Genomic DNA, 13,357 nt, shown 5'->3' with positions numbered 1-13,357 from the left:
GCCTAGTCCTTGCCCTTCCATCTTAGAGTTCTTACTAAGAGAGAAAATAAGGGTTTTTGAGAAAAAAAATTTAAAAAGAGAACAAATTAGGCAGATAAATGGATTGAATGGTAAGCTCTCTACTGACAATAATGAGCCCCAAAATAACAATAGTCATCATTTGCATAGCGCTTTAAAATTTGCAAAGTGTTCACAATATACATTGATATCTCACTGGATCCTCCCAACAACCCTATGAAGGAAGGTGCTGTTATTATCCTTATTTTGTAGAGAAAGCTTGGGCTTGAGAGCATTAAGTAAGTGACTTGCTGGGGGTCACACAACTAGTGTCTGAGGCAGAATTTGAACTCAAGTCTTTCTGACCCCCATGTCCCATGCTCTATCAACTGTATCACCTATCTGCCTCATCAATTCAGAACCCACTAAAGAATTGGACAGCATGTTTGGTAAGCATTTTTATAATGCAAACAAGAGCACAGAGGGGAATCTTTTGAGTAAAGTAGATTATTCTTAAGCACTTAAAAAAAAAAAAAACCCTTATCTGCCATCTTAAAATCTATACTGTGTATTAATTCCAAGGCAGAAGAGTGGTAAGGGCTAGGCAATGGGGGTTAAGTGATTTGACCAGGGATAGCCAGGAAGGGTCTGAGGTCATATTTGAACCCAGGACCTCCTTTCTCTGGACCTGATTCTCAGTTTACTGAGCCACCAAACTGCCCCCTTCTCAAGCACTTTTAAAAGTAATTTAGCAGCACCTTCATTCATAGAATGATGGACTGGTGTCAGGAAGACCAGACCCTTAAATAACTGTGAGACCTTGAGCAAGATATTTAGCCTTTCTGTAACTCAGTTATTTGTAAAATGTAAATACCCAAAGTACTTTGTAGGGTGCTTATGAGGCTAAATTGAGTATAATGGGTATTTGACAAACCCTAAATCATTAAATAAAAATTGTAATGATATTTGGGGATTGTAGATTTTAGAACTGGAAAAAAACATAGAGACAGATTAACTCTTATTTGACTAATGAGGTTACCGAGGTTCAAAGAAGTCAAATGACTTAACCAAGGTCATGTAGATGGAAAGAAGCAGAGCTGGGATTTGAATCTGCCTCCTATTATGTGGCTCAGGGCATCAAGGTGGCTCAGTGGATAGAGTGCCAGGCCTGGAGTTCAGGATGACTTCTCTTCATCAGTTCTAATCTGAACTCAGATCCTGACTAGCTGAGTGACTTTGAGTAAATCACCTAACACTATCTGCCTCCGTTCTTCATATGTAAAATGAACTTGAGAAGGGAATGGCAAACCATTCCAGTATCTTTGTCAAGAAAACCCCAAATGGGGTCATAAAGAGTTGGACAAGATTGAACAAATACCTGATTTTAAAATTGACATTCTTTCCAATGTCGTCAGCTTGATATCACAGGTAGTGTCAGAGCAGTGCAGGATGGGAGGGATTGGGAATAGAAATTGGAATTGTAGAGCACATAGATCATAATCAAACAAGCAATACTTATTACCTACTATGTTCCAGTTGGGTAGCTGAGTAGCATAGTAGACAGAGCACAGGCATTAGAATCTGGAAGACCAGAGTTCAAATCTGGTCTCAAACACTTAATAATTGTGTGACTGAGCAAATCACTTAACCCTGTTTGCCTCAGTTTCCTCATCTGTAAAATGAACTGAAGAAGGAAATGGCAAACCACTCCAGTATCTTTGTTAAGAAAATCCCAAATGAGGCCATAAAGAGTTGGACCTCGCTGAAACAACTGAACAACACGTGCCAATCACTTTGCTAAGTGCTGGAGTCATTCCAAGGCCCAAACCCAACAAAAGGCTACAGGCCACAGCCAAAGATTCAGACACAGAGTTCATCTTTTTAAACGGAAAATAAGGAAATGAAGGTTAACAAATGGAATTTGAACCAAAGTACTGGTAAATAGATTTCATAATCTAGAACAAATATATATGTCCACAAGACTTGACAGTCTTGGATCTCTGGGCAATAGGAAATTTGTTTTATAAAAACCCTCACCTTCTGTCTTAGAATCCATATCAAGTATAGATTTTAAGGCAGAAGAATGGTAAGGGCAAGGCAGTTGGAGTAAAATGACTTGTTCCAGGGTCACACAGCTAGGAAGTATCTGAGGTCACATTTGAACCCAGAACAGTCTATCTCCGGGTCTGTCTCTCTATCCTCCTATCCTATCTTTAACATAAAGAGGGTAAACTTGGAGTATGTCCAAGAATAGCTATAAGCTCCATATCTTGCCTCACTTGATCTGATACTCTGATCAACTTTTGGCTCAATGAAGCAGAGACTGGATTTTTCTCTCTCAGATCTAGCCAAGGATCAAATTTGTCCATCCTCTCACCTTCCACCTCCAAAGTTCTTTCTCATTTTCTACAATGTGAGTTCTTCCTGTGAAACCTATTTTATTTTATTTTTATTTTTAAACTCTTACTTTCTGTCTTAGTAACAATTCTTCCCACTCCCCCATGGTGACATGACTCTTGTCTCTCTCCTCTCTTTGCTCCCCACTCCTAAAGTTGACAAGCAATTTCACTGGGTTATACATAAATTATCACTTAGTAACAATTCTTAAGATATAAGGGCAAGAGCTAGGCAAATGGAGGTAAGTGACTTCCCCTGGGTCATACAGCTAGGCAATGTCTGAGGCCAGAGTTGAACCCAAGTCCTCTTGGGCTCCAGGCCCGACACTCTCTCTACAGTATCATTTCACAGTCCCCTGTGAGACCCATTTTAAAGAGGACCTTTGAAAATATGGGGAATTTGGTTATGTGTCCTTTGATGACCAAGTAGAGTTTTAGTGTACAAAATGGGAAATTCAATATTAGGTTCCATTAAGAAGTGTAAGGTCCTGGATTTAAAAAAGCAATAGTCTAATTTTATTCTGTTCTCTTGACTCTACAGCTGGAGGCTATATATTCAGCTCTAGATGCTGGATTTGGGGGAGGATATTAGCAAGGTAGGGTCATGATGAGGCAACTCAAAGCAGTTCCATATAGAAATTGGTTAAAGGAATCAAGGCCCTTACACCTGGAGAAGAAAAGGGAGATAATTTTGATTTAATCACTATCTTCAAATATTTAAAGAGTAGGATGTGGGAGGAGAGTGACTAGACTTGTTCTGCTTAGCCTCAGAAGGCAGCATTAAGCAATGGCTAGAACTTAAAGGGAGACTAATTTTGACTCTATGTTGGTTATTAACAAGCATTTAGAATGTATGCTCCATGAAGGCAAGGGTTATCTTGTTTTTCTTTTTCCCTTTTCTTCCTATCCCAGATGACTGGCCCATTAATAGATGTGTCAACTATGTAAAGGAATAAGAGCTGACCCAAAGTAGAATGAGGTGCACTGGGAGTTAGTGTTTCCATCACCAGAGGTCTCCTAGCAAAGACTAGATGACTGCTTATTAGGAATGTTCTGTTGGAAGATTCCAGTAAAAATACAGGTTGGACAAAATGATATCTCAAGTCTTCTCCAATTCAAAGATGCTTTGATTCTGTAAATCACTAATATACTTGTACTGTCTCTCTCAGAAGAAGATCAAAACAGTAGAGGTAGCTAGGTGACTCAGTGGATAGAACAAAAGGTCTGGAGTCCAGAGGACCCGAGTTTAAAACTGGCCTCGGATACTTCCTAGATGTGCAATCTTGGTCACTCACCTTATCCTGTTTGCCTCAGTTTCCTCATCTGTAAAACGAGTTGCAGAAGGAAATGGCAAACCATTCCAGTATCTTTGCCAAGAAAACCTCAAATGGGGTCACAAAGAATTGAACACTACTAAAAAATGACCTAGCAACCCAGGACCACATAGAATTGCAGAAAAGCATGACAGGAACATACATAAAATAAGAGTCCCTTGTTTCTGTTACTGAATGCCAAGAGAGACAAAGGGAGGCAGAAGTTCACCTGAAGAATTCATTCCCCTTCTTGAATGTCATCTTGCATTCAGGAGTGGTGGGAAACAATTGGTGGTGGATGTTATTGTGCTGGAATTGGGAAATTTAAACGTTTAATCTTTTCTATTAGTGTTGAGGAGAATGCCCTTGGGAAGAGGTATTTGTGGCTTTGTAGATTTGGGGGAAACTGGCCAGAGCTGTTATCCCTCTGGAATTCAGAAAAATGATAACAAAGCACACATTCCTCACTTTATTCCACTAAATACAATCTGTTAGTAGTAGTCCAGAAGGATTGCTATTTTATATAAAATCACTTATTTTTAGAATAACAGCTGTGGGGGCATTATTTAGATGTGTTCTCCTTTGATCAAGTTGTGTTAATGGGAAATGTAGGATCACCTTTGAATTTTCTATTCATCGAATTTTTTAAATAACAAATTTCCATGTAAGTTTTCCAAAGTTATATAATCCAACTTGTCTTCCTACCTTCTTCCCTCCCCCTTCCCAGAGCTGACAGGCAATTCAGTCTGGGCTATACATGTATTATCATGCAACACATTCCAATATTATTCACTTTTGTAAGCGAATAATCTTATAAAATCAAAACCTTTCAAAATATATCCAAATAAATGAGTGATAAATCATATGTTTCCATCTATATTTCTACTTGAACACTTCTTTCCCTGGAGGTGGATAGCATTCTTTGTTATAAGTCCCTCAGAATTGACCTGGATCATTGTATTGCTGAGAGTATCTAAGTCTGTCACATTTGATCATTCCACAATATTGTAGTTACTGTGTATAATGTTCTCCCGGTTCTGCTTATTTCCCTCTGCATCAGTTCATTCTGAAATCATTTCCAGTTCTTTCTGGAATCATCCTGTTCATCACCATCATATATTACACTTTGTTCAGCCATTACCCATTTGAGGGACATCCCATTTATTTCCAATTCTTTGTCACCACAAAGAGAATAGCTATAAACATTTTTGAACAGACAGATCCTTTCCCATTTTTTAAAATCTCTTTGGGATACAGACCTAGTAGTGGTGTTATTGGATCAAAAGGTATATATTCTTTTATAGCCCTTTGGGCATAATTCCAAATTGCCCTCCAGTTCCCAACTCTACCAGTAATGCCTGTATCCCAATTTTGCCACATTCCCTCCAACATTTATAGGATCACCTTTGAAAGGACAATTTGTTCGCATATATAAATATAATTAAGAGCATAACAGTAGTTCTAATGTACATAGTTTTTGTTAAGTCATTTTACAGTCATGGCTGACTCTTTGTGACTCCATTTGGGGTTTTCTTGGCAAAGATACTGAAGTGGTTTGCCATTTTCTTCTCCAGCTCATTTTACAGTTGAGGAAACTAAGGCAAACAGGGTTATGTGACTTGACCAGAGTCACACAGCTAGTCACTATCAGAAACTGGATTTGTATTGATGAAGATGAATCTTTCTAACTCCAAGCCTGGCACTCTAAACACTGCAACACCTAACTGTCCCATACAGTAGTACTTTATTGCTGGAAGCCATCGAGGTTGTGAGGTTAGCACGGCTACTCACAAGCTCTGACAATCCAGGATGGCAGGTTGTCAGGAGGATGGAAATTTCACACTCAGTTTACTCCATGTGATTCTTCTTACAGTGACATTCACTTGCATTGAAATTATTGCAACCAATATCCTTATCCAGCTCATAGGAGACACAGAAAAACAATACAGGTTCATGGCAAGAACAATCACAGCCATAGACTACCCACTATCCCAAAATAAACCCCTGTAAACCCCCTAGAGTATAGACATTTCCCCTAGAATCGGCCCAGTAAAAAACCAGCAGTTAGTGAGTTAATATAAGTTTCTAAAGTTCCCAGCAAGAAAATACCTGGCCTGAGTTTGTTCCCAAACTCCTACAGACCAAAGAAACAGTGAAACACAAAGAAATTAAGGCAATGACAAATTAGCACAGAATCACCCTACCAGAACTGTATTCTTAATGATCCTATAACAGAAAGAACACCATGGGAACAAAACTTGGACCAGACTGATATTATTGTATCATATTAGATGTAATCAACTACCATAACCATTTCCTTGATTTATGATGAGAATGAAGAATATAACATAAATATATACATGATTTAATTAGTCAAAAGAAAATTAACTATTATGCTTAGCTAGGAACTGATGTACTTGTACCTTACGCATGGCTGAAAATAATAAGTTCCAACTAAGTCAGCCCGTAATGAATAATACTTGACAAGCTTGCTTCTTTGTTTAACCACAGTAAGAAAATTAGTAAATGCCAATCATATAAAGTTTCAAAAGTTAATATGTGATTTTGAATGTATGGAAAAAAAAACTCGTATGAGATCATAAAGAAAAAAGGTATAAAAATGAAAACCAGCAGATGGCACTAGAAGGAACAGCCTCTGCAATTTGACTTGCACTCTGGCTCGTTTTCATTTCATTCTTCGCCACGCCATCCCACTTCCAGAGACCCAACCAAGCAAAGAGCAGGCTCTTCGCACTTTATAGTTAATGAGTATCTTTATGATAACCCTTTGAGGCAGGTAATATAAACATTGTCTCTACTTTAGAGATGAGAAAATGAGGTGCAGAGAGACAGAGTGAAATGGTCCAAGATCTCACTAACTAAATTGGTGGAGGCCAAAACTTGAGCTCAAGTCCTCTGGTGCTATATCTAGTTTTCTTTGCACTAAAGTTTACTGTGTGTGTAGATTTGAATAAATTGCATTAGGTTGGGGTGGGGGTGGGGATGGGGGGGAGAAGGATACATTCCTCTGATGTCCACAAGAGGTGCTATGTAGAGTGCCTGGTTTCCTTCAGTAGCAAGAACCAGGCCTGGTATATGAGCTTTGCCCAAGTACCCACCTCTACTCCAAAAGGCAACACCAAAAGGTAGCCATAGTTCCTAAGCAGTCTCTTAAGTTTGCATGCATTTTCAGTGGCCTGCCTTTACCCAGATTCTTTTTTCAAACTCTTATCTTCTTCTCTCTTTGATGAATGCAGTCTAGGACACAAGAGTGGCAAGAGCTAGACAACTGAGATAAAGTGACTTGCCCAGGGTCACACGGTATCTGAGACCAGATTTGAACTTAGGTCCTCCCATCTCCAGGCCTGACACTCTATCCACAATGCTACCTAATTGTTCCCCAGATACCTTTTTTGTAGTCTAGGGTTAAGATGTCTTTATCCAGTTATTCTTATATAGCAATGTGCCCATTGACTTAAGAAAAAAACATCTTGTCCCTTCCATTGAGGGGCTTCATTTACAAAAGCATAACTGTATGTAGACTCTAAGCATTGTCGCTAACATTTATATAGTTCCTACTATGTTCCAGGCACTGTACTAAACAAAAATTATCTCACAATAACCCTGGGAGGATTTTGTTATTCCCATTTTATAGGTGAAAAAACTGAGGCAAACAGAGGGCCCAAAGACACATAGCCAAGACTTTCTGACCTCAGGGCCAGTATTTATCTTCTTGTGGATAGAGTGCCTGTAATAGAAATCACCAAGAGAGCATAGAGTTATAGGCACAGAACTGGACTCAGAGACAGGAAGACCTGGGTTCAAATCCAACTTTTGATCCATTCTGATTACATGACCCCCAGGAATTCTCTTTTCGGTGCCTCAGACTACTCCCTAGGACTACATATGTACAGAGGCATTTGTCAATCTGCATGAGCAGAAGAGATTTTCCCTTATTTCTTATGTTCCTCCATAAAACAAATGCATCAATATACTCACTGCCATTATCTTCCTCCACCCTCACTCACCTCACTCCCTTCAGGAGGGCTCCCAGAGGCAGTGGGATGGTGCAGTTTGGACCTGGCATCAAGAAGACTCAATTTCAAGTGTGAACAGAGATACTAGCTATGTGAACCTAGGCAAGTCACTTAACTTCTAAGTCTACTTCAGTTTCCTCTCCTGAAAAATAGGGATGGAACAGCTGGGTAGCAAAGTGGATGGAGTGCCAGATCTGGAGTCAGGAGGTCCCACGTTCAAATCTAACCTGATACTTTCTAGCTATGTGACCCTGGATAAGTCACTTAACCCTAATTGCCTCACCCTTACTGCTCTTCTAGCTTAGAATTAATACTAAGATGGAAGGTAAGGGTTTTTTAAAAATAGGTATAATAATAACAATTACCTCCCAGGAAATCAAATGAAATAATAGTCATAAAGTATTTAGCTCAGTGCCTGGGACTTTTTAAATATTATCTTATTTGAACATTCTCTTCCTTAAGATCTACTCTAGACCTGGCCCAACTGCTTTTATGGCTGCTAAGCCCTAATCAGAAACCTCAAAGAAATAGAATTCATTTCTCAAAGTCAAACCATCTAGCTCCAGATGCTATAGGACCCTGAAGGCACAAACCTCTTTTAATTTGGCCAGGTGCTAGCTTGCTTGCTGCTCCTACTTTAATCACTCCTCTGCCCACTGTGTTAGCTATTGCTTATCTTTGCTTTTAGCCCTCTCACTCAGCTCTCTGTAGTCCAGCACCTGGTTCCTGCCCAAAGGGGATAAGCTTACCTATGAAAGTCTTATTGAAAGAAAGAGATCAGAGGACAATAATCAGGTCAGTTTTTTGCTGATTGCCACTCTTTTCTCCATCTTTGCTGCCCTGTGTTCAATTTTACCTGGGCATCCCATGGGTGAGTCGCTCCCAATAGAGAAGAAGGTACATAAGTTGTTTATGCTTACAGCTTGAATGAACTGTATGGTCCTTTTTTAAAAAGGACTTTTGCTGGCGTGTGATGTACAAGAAGCAGAAAAACTTAAATATTGTGAGTTTGGGGGAATCCACTCCCCAGAAAAAGTAACCTTATTGGTCAGAGAAAATGGATTAGCAGAAATGCAGATTTTTAGGCTGGCAAGGACAGGATGAACCTGAATCATTACTCTCTTGAAGGGAGTTCACTGCTAGCCAGGAGATTCATTGCCTAAACATGACATTTTAATTACACTATAGAGAAATCTTAATCTTAATGGAATAGATCCAGTCTTGGGAAACTTCTAAGACTCCAAAGTTAACATATTCTTTCAAAAATTGTCTTACATATCCTGTCCCTGTTCCTCAACCTCCCAAATAAAGAAAGTGGCCAAGCAGCCTCACCTTTCCCCTTTGCCTTGGAATGTCTCCCTTAGATTATGTAACCCTTAGATTATATACCCTGTAGTATATGTATGTTTCTATGTGTCCCTTTGTTGGGATAGCTCATCAGCTAATGTTAATTCAACTTTAATCTTCTCTTTTTAATTTAAAACATTTTTATTTGATTAATTAATTTAGAACATTTTCCCACGGTTATAGGATTCATGTTGTTATAAAAATAAAGAAGATCATCTCTATACTGCTACTAATGTTACTAAGGCTAGTTATTATAGTTGTTATTAATCTGTATATAATCTGAGGAAGCTTTGGTTTGGTTCCCTAATGGCTGGTGCAGGGACACCTGCCTGCCACCCAGCTGGATGTTATATGTTCTATCCCTTCCCTTTCCTCGCCCCCTCCCATAACCAACACACAATTTCACTGGGTTTTACATGTTCAACTTTAATCTTCTAATCTTCCCTCCTCATTTATTGACCTCCAATCCAATAGACCATGGTTGGAGGGATTACTTTTCCAGGTGATCTTGGGATCTCTACATCGAGGAATTTCCCAACAATAAATTAGATTAAGTGACCTGTTAAAAGTCAAAGGGGGGGCAGCTGGGTAGCTCAGTGGAGTGAGAGTCAGGCCTAGAGACAGGAGGTCCTGGGTTCAGGCCCGGCCTCAGCCACTTCCCAGCTGTGTGACCCTGGGCAAGTCACTTGACCCCCATTGCCCACCCTTGCCAATCTTCCACCTATGAGACAATGCACCGAAGTACAAGGGTTTAAAAAAAATTAAAAAAAAAAAAAAAAGTCAAAGGACTGGGGGCAGCTGGGTAGCTCAGTGGATTGAGAGCCAGGCCTAGAGACAGGAGGTCCTAGGTTCAAATCTGGCCTCAGTCACTTCCCAGCTGTGTGACCCTGGGCAAGTCACCTGACCCCCCATTGCCTACCCTTACCACTCTTCTGCCTTGGAGCCAATACACTCTGTATTGGTTCCAAGATAGAAGGTAAGGGTTTTAGGGGGAAAAAAAGTAATAGGACTACCATAACTCCCCCTGAGATCCTCCTTAAAGGAGTTGGTAAAAATCTTTCCCATATGAGTAGAAAAAGAAAGAGTATTTCCACATTAATAAATTCACTCATAAATTTGTACAGCCTCAACCAGATTTGATAGCTTTTTTTTTTCCATTTTTTTTTAGAACCCTTGTACTTTTGGTGTATTGTCTCATAGGTGGAAGAGTGGTAAGGGTGGGCAATGGGAGTCAAGTGACCTGCCCAGGGTCACACAGCTGGGAAGTGGCTGAGGCCGGATTTGAACCTAGGACCTCCTGTCTCTAGGCCTGACTCTCACTCCACTGAGCTACCCAGCTGCCCCCTAGATTTGATAGCTTTTAAGTGACCATCCTCAGAAATTTCTGCAAGAGACTTTGTTAGGAATAAATTTTATTTTTTATATCATTTGATTTTTTAAAATAGTTTTCTATGAAATGAGTTTTGAACAATGATACATGTATAACCCAGTGGAATTGCTTGTCAGCTCCAGGACGTGGGAGGGAAGAGGGATGGGAGAGAACATGAATCATGCAACCATGGGAAAAAAAAACTAAATTAATTAATTAAAATTTAAAAAATATTTATAAAAGCAAAACAATTTAAACAATATATTCATGTAACCATGGAAAATATTTTTAAACTCTCTTTTGCTTTTATTTTTTTATTTCCAAAAAACTTAATCAATTAATTAATTTAGAACATTTTCCTATGGTTACATGATTCATGTTCTCTCCCTTCCCCCGGAGCTGACAAGCAATTCTCTTGGGTTATATAAGTATTATCACTCAGAATTAGGGATAAAAGTTAATCTAATCAAACAAGCATTTATTAGAGTATGTGCTAGGTACTTCCTGATGTCAGTAACAGCAATAGTGAAAGTGTTTGTTCTTAAGTATGTAAGGATGGGATTTGTGCAAGGGGGATGGGACAAAAGGAGCCAGAGAAGGAGTTGCTGATTGTTGGTGACAGTTGAGACCAGAGAGAATTCTGGGAATCTTTCCGAGAAAGAAGGAGAGAGGAGAGGTTTTCCATTCAAAGACTGTGAGGAGAGAGGAGGCAGACATCCCAGCTTGGATCCAGTCCTGAGGGCTTCCTGAGGATCTTTCTTTGGAAATTGAAACCCTGATTGCCTGATCAAAGCCTTTCCTTCGCATCTCACCCATCAAGACTTCAACCATAGAGTTAGCTAAGTTTTGGGACTCCATTTTGGGAGCAATCTCTTACTGTCCTCCCATTACCCAACCGTGCTGAGAGACCCCCTTTCAGTCAAACCTTGCATTTATAGAAAAGGATAGAAATAGAAAAACAGAAGGAGAAGGAGTAAGGAGTAAGAGGAGGAGCTTGGGTGCAGGAACCACTAGGGATCTCACCCAAGTGATGGACCCCATAGCAATAGCAAAGAGGGCACCCCAAATTCCCTCTGCCCTTCACCCTTTTCACCAATCCCTGAATTGCAAATAATAAAAGCCATTCATCAGTCAGATAGCATTCCAGAGTGCCTGAGAGACAACGAAGGAGAGGCCCACAGCTTGTTCTGGCTGCCTCCATCTTGAAGCTGGACCACCCACTGTGAATATAACTGACTGGGGGGAGGTTTGTATGAACCCCGTCCTTATTCAGGATCGGATTGGGGTACCACACACCTCCTCTTATAGGGAAACCTCGCCCCTGACTCCTGAGGGGCAGCACGACCATCCAGGTCACCCAGTTTTGGGGCAACACCCCCTTAAAGTCTCCCAGAGTATATTCGGCCCTGGGGGAGAGCTGGAGGAGGGAGTCACCACATAGACTCTCTATCTCCCCTCTATCATAACATTGGTTACAGGCTCTATTACAAGTAACTTACACTGTATTGATTAGGAAGGAACCCCATCATACTGACTAAGCAACCATAGGGTATCCTTCCCTTTTTCCTCAGCTAATATCCCTCCCTGGAAAGGATAGATGATTAAGATGGAAAACTGGTGAAATTTTAGTGATAGTGCATTTTAAACCATATTCTTATATTTTTCTACCAGTAGGACTGGTCCATGCCAGAGAAGATTCCCCACTACTAGGGAAGTCTATTTATCAGGATGTAAAATGCCCTGGAGCTGGTCTTCGAGTTAGGAAAATCTGGGTTCAAATCCTGTTTCTAATTATTGGGTGTATAACCTTGGTCAAATCACTTACCCTTTTAAGGTCCCAGATATCTAAGACTGTGAGTTACTGAGCTGGTGCTGACATGCTCTGGGGAGGAAAAGAATGGAAAAAAGCTTTTATATAGCACCTGCTTTGTGCCAACAAGGCAGCTAGGTGGCATAGGGGATAGAGTGCCAGATCTGGAGTCAGGAAGATTCATCTTCAAATTTTATCTAGCTAGTGACCTGGGTGAGCCACTTAACCCCCATTGCCTAGCCCTTACTGCTCTTCTGCCATAGTATTGATTCTAAGATGCAAGGAAAGCATTTAAATATATATAAATAGAAAATTTGCCTTGTCATTGGCTTGACTTTTGCTAAGAGAGAAAAGGCAAAAGTTTATCTGCCTGGGCTTCTGTCTAATAACTGTGTGACCCTGGGCAAGTCATTAACTTCTCAGTACTGTACTCTAGGCAACTCTCTGAGACTATAAATTGCAGAAAAGATGCCAACTGAGGAAGTTTCCTCATTTGAGAATTTCCTATGCCCTTGAATTCTCTCTCTCCTTCTCTCTCCTACTTCATTCTTCTCCCTTCTCCCTTTCTCTTTCTCTCTCCAGCTCTCTGTTTCTAGCTCTCTGTATAAATATATCTATCTATCTATCTATCTATCTATCTATCTATCTATCTATCTATCGGTAATATATGATTATAGATATATAGGCATAGATATACAGTTTGAAACAGGCTGTCCCAAATACCTTAGAGTTATTTTAAATGTTAATAGTCTTAAATGGAAAAAAACAGGAAAAAAAATTCTATACTGTGATTTTGAAGGAAACATCTATCCAGAAAAAGAATTCTTAGAGGCCAGAGACAGAACTATAGAGTTAGTACAAACAGAGACCTTCAGATTGATACAGTAAGCTTTAGCAGCTTTAAACTGTACTCTGATTTTTGGGACAGCCTGTATATACATTTATAGTAGTTACATTATGGGTGCATATATACCTAGGGATAATGAAATCACTCAGGGATTCATGAATCCTCAGGAAGATATAGAGGGGGGAAATGCATGCACACACATATATTTGATTGAATTATATATATATATATATATATATAT

The sequence above is a fragment of the Gracilinanus agilis genome, chromosome 3 (genome assembly GCF_016433145.1).
Source record: "Gracilinanus agilis isolate LMUSP501 chromosome 3, AgileGrace, whole genome shotgun sequence".
NCBI classification, from domain to species: Eukaryota; Metazoa; Chordata; class Mammalia; order Didelphimorphia; family Didelphidae; genus Gracilinanus; species Gracilinanus agilis.
The sequence above is the reverse complement of the archived record's forward strand: the minus strand, read 5'-3'. Positions refer to the sequence as shown.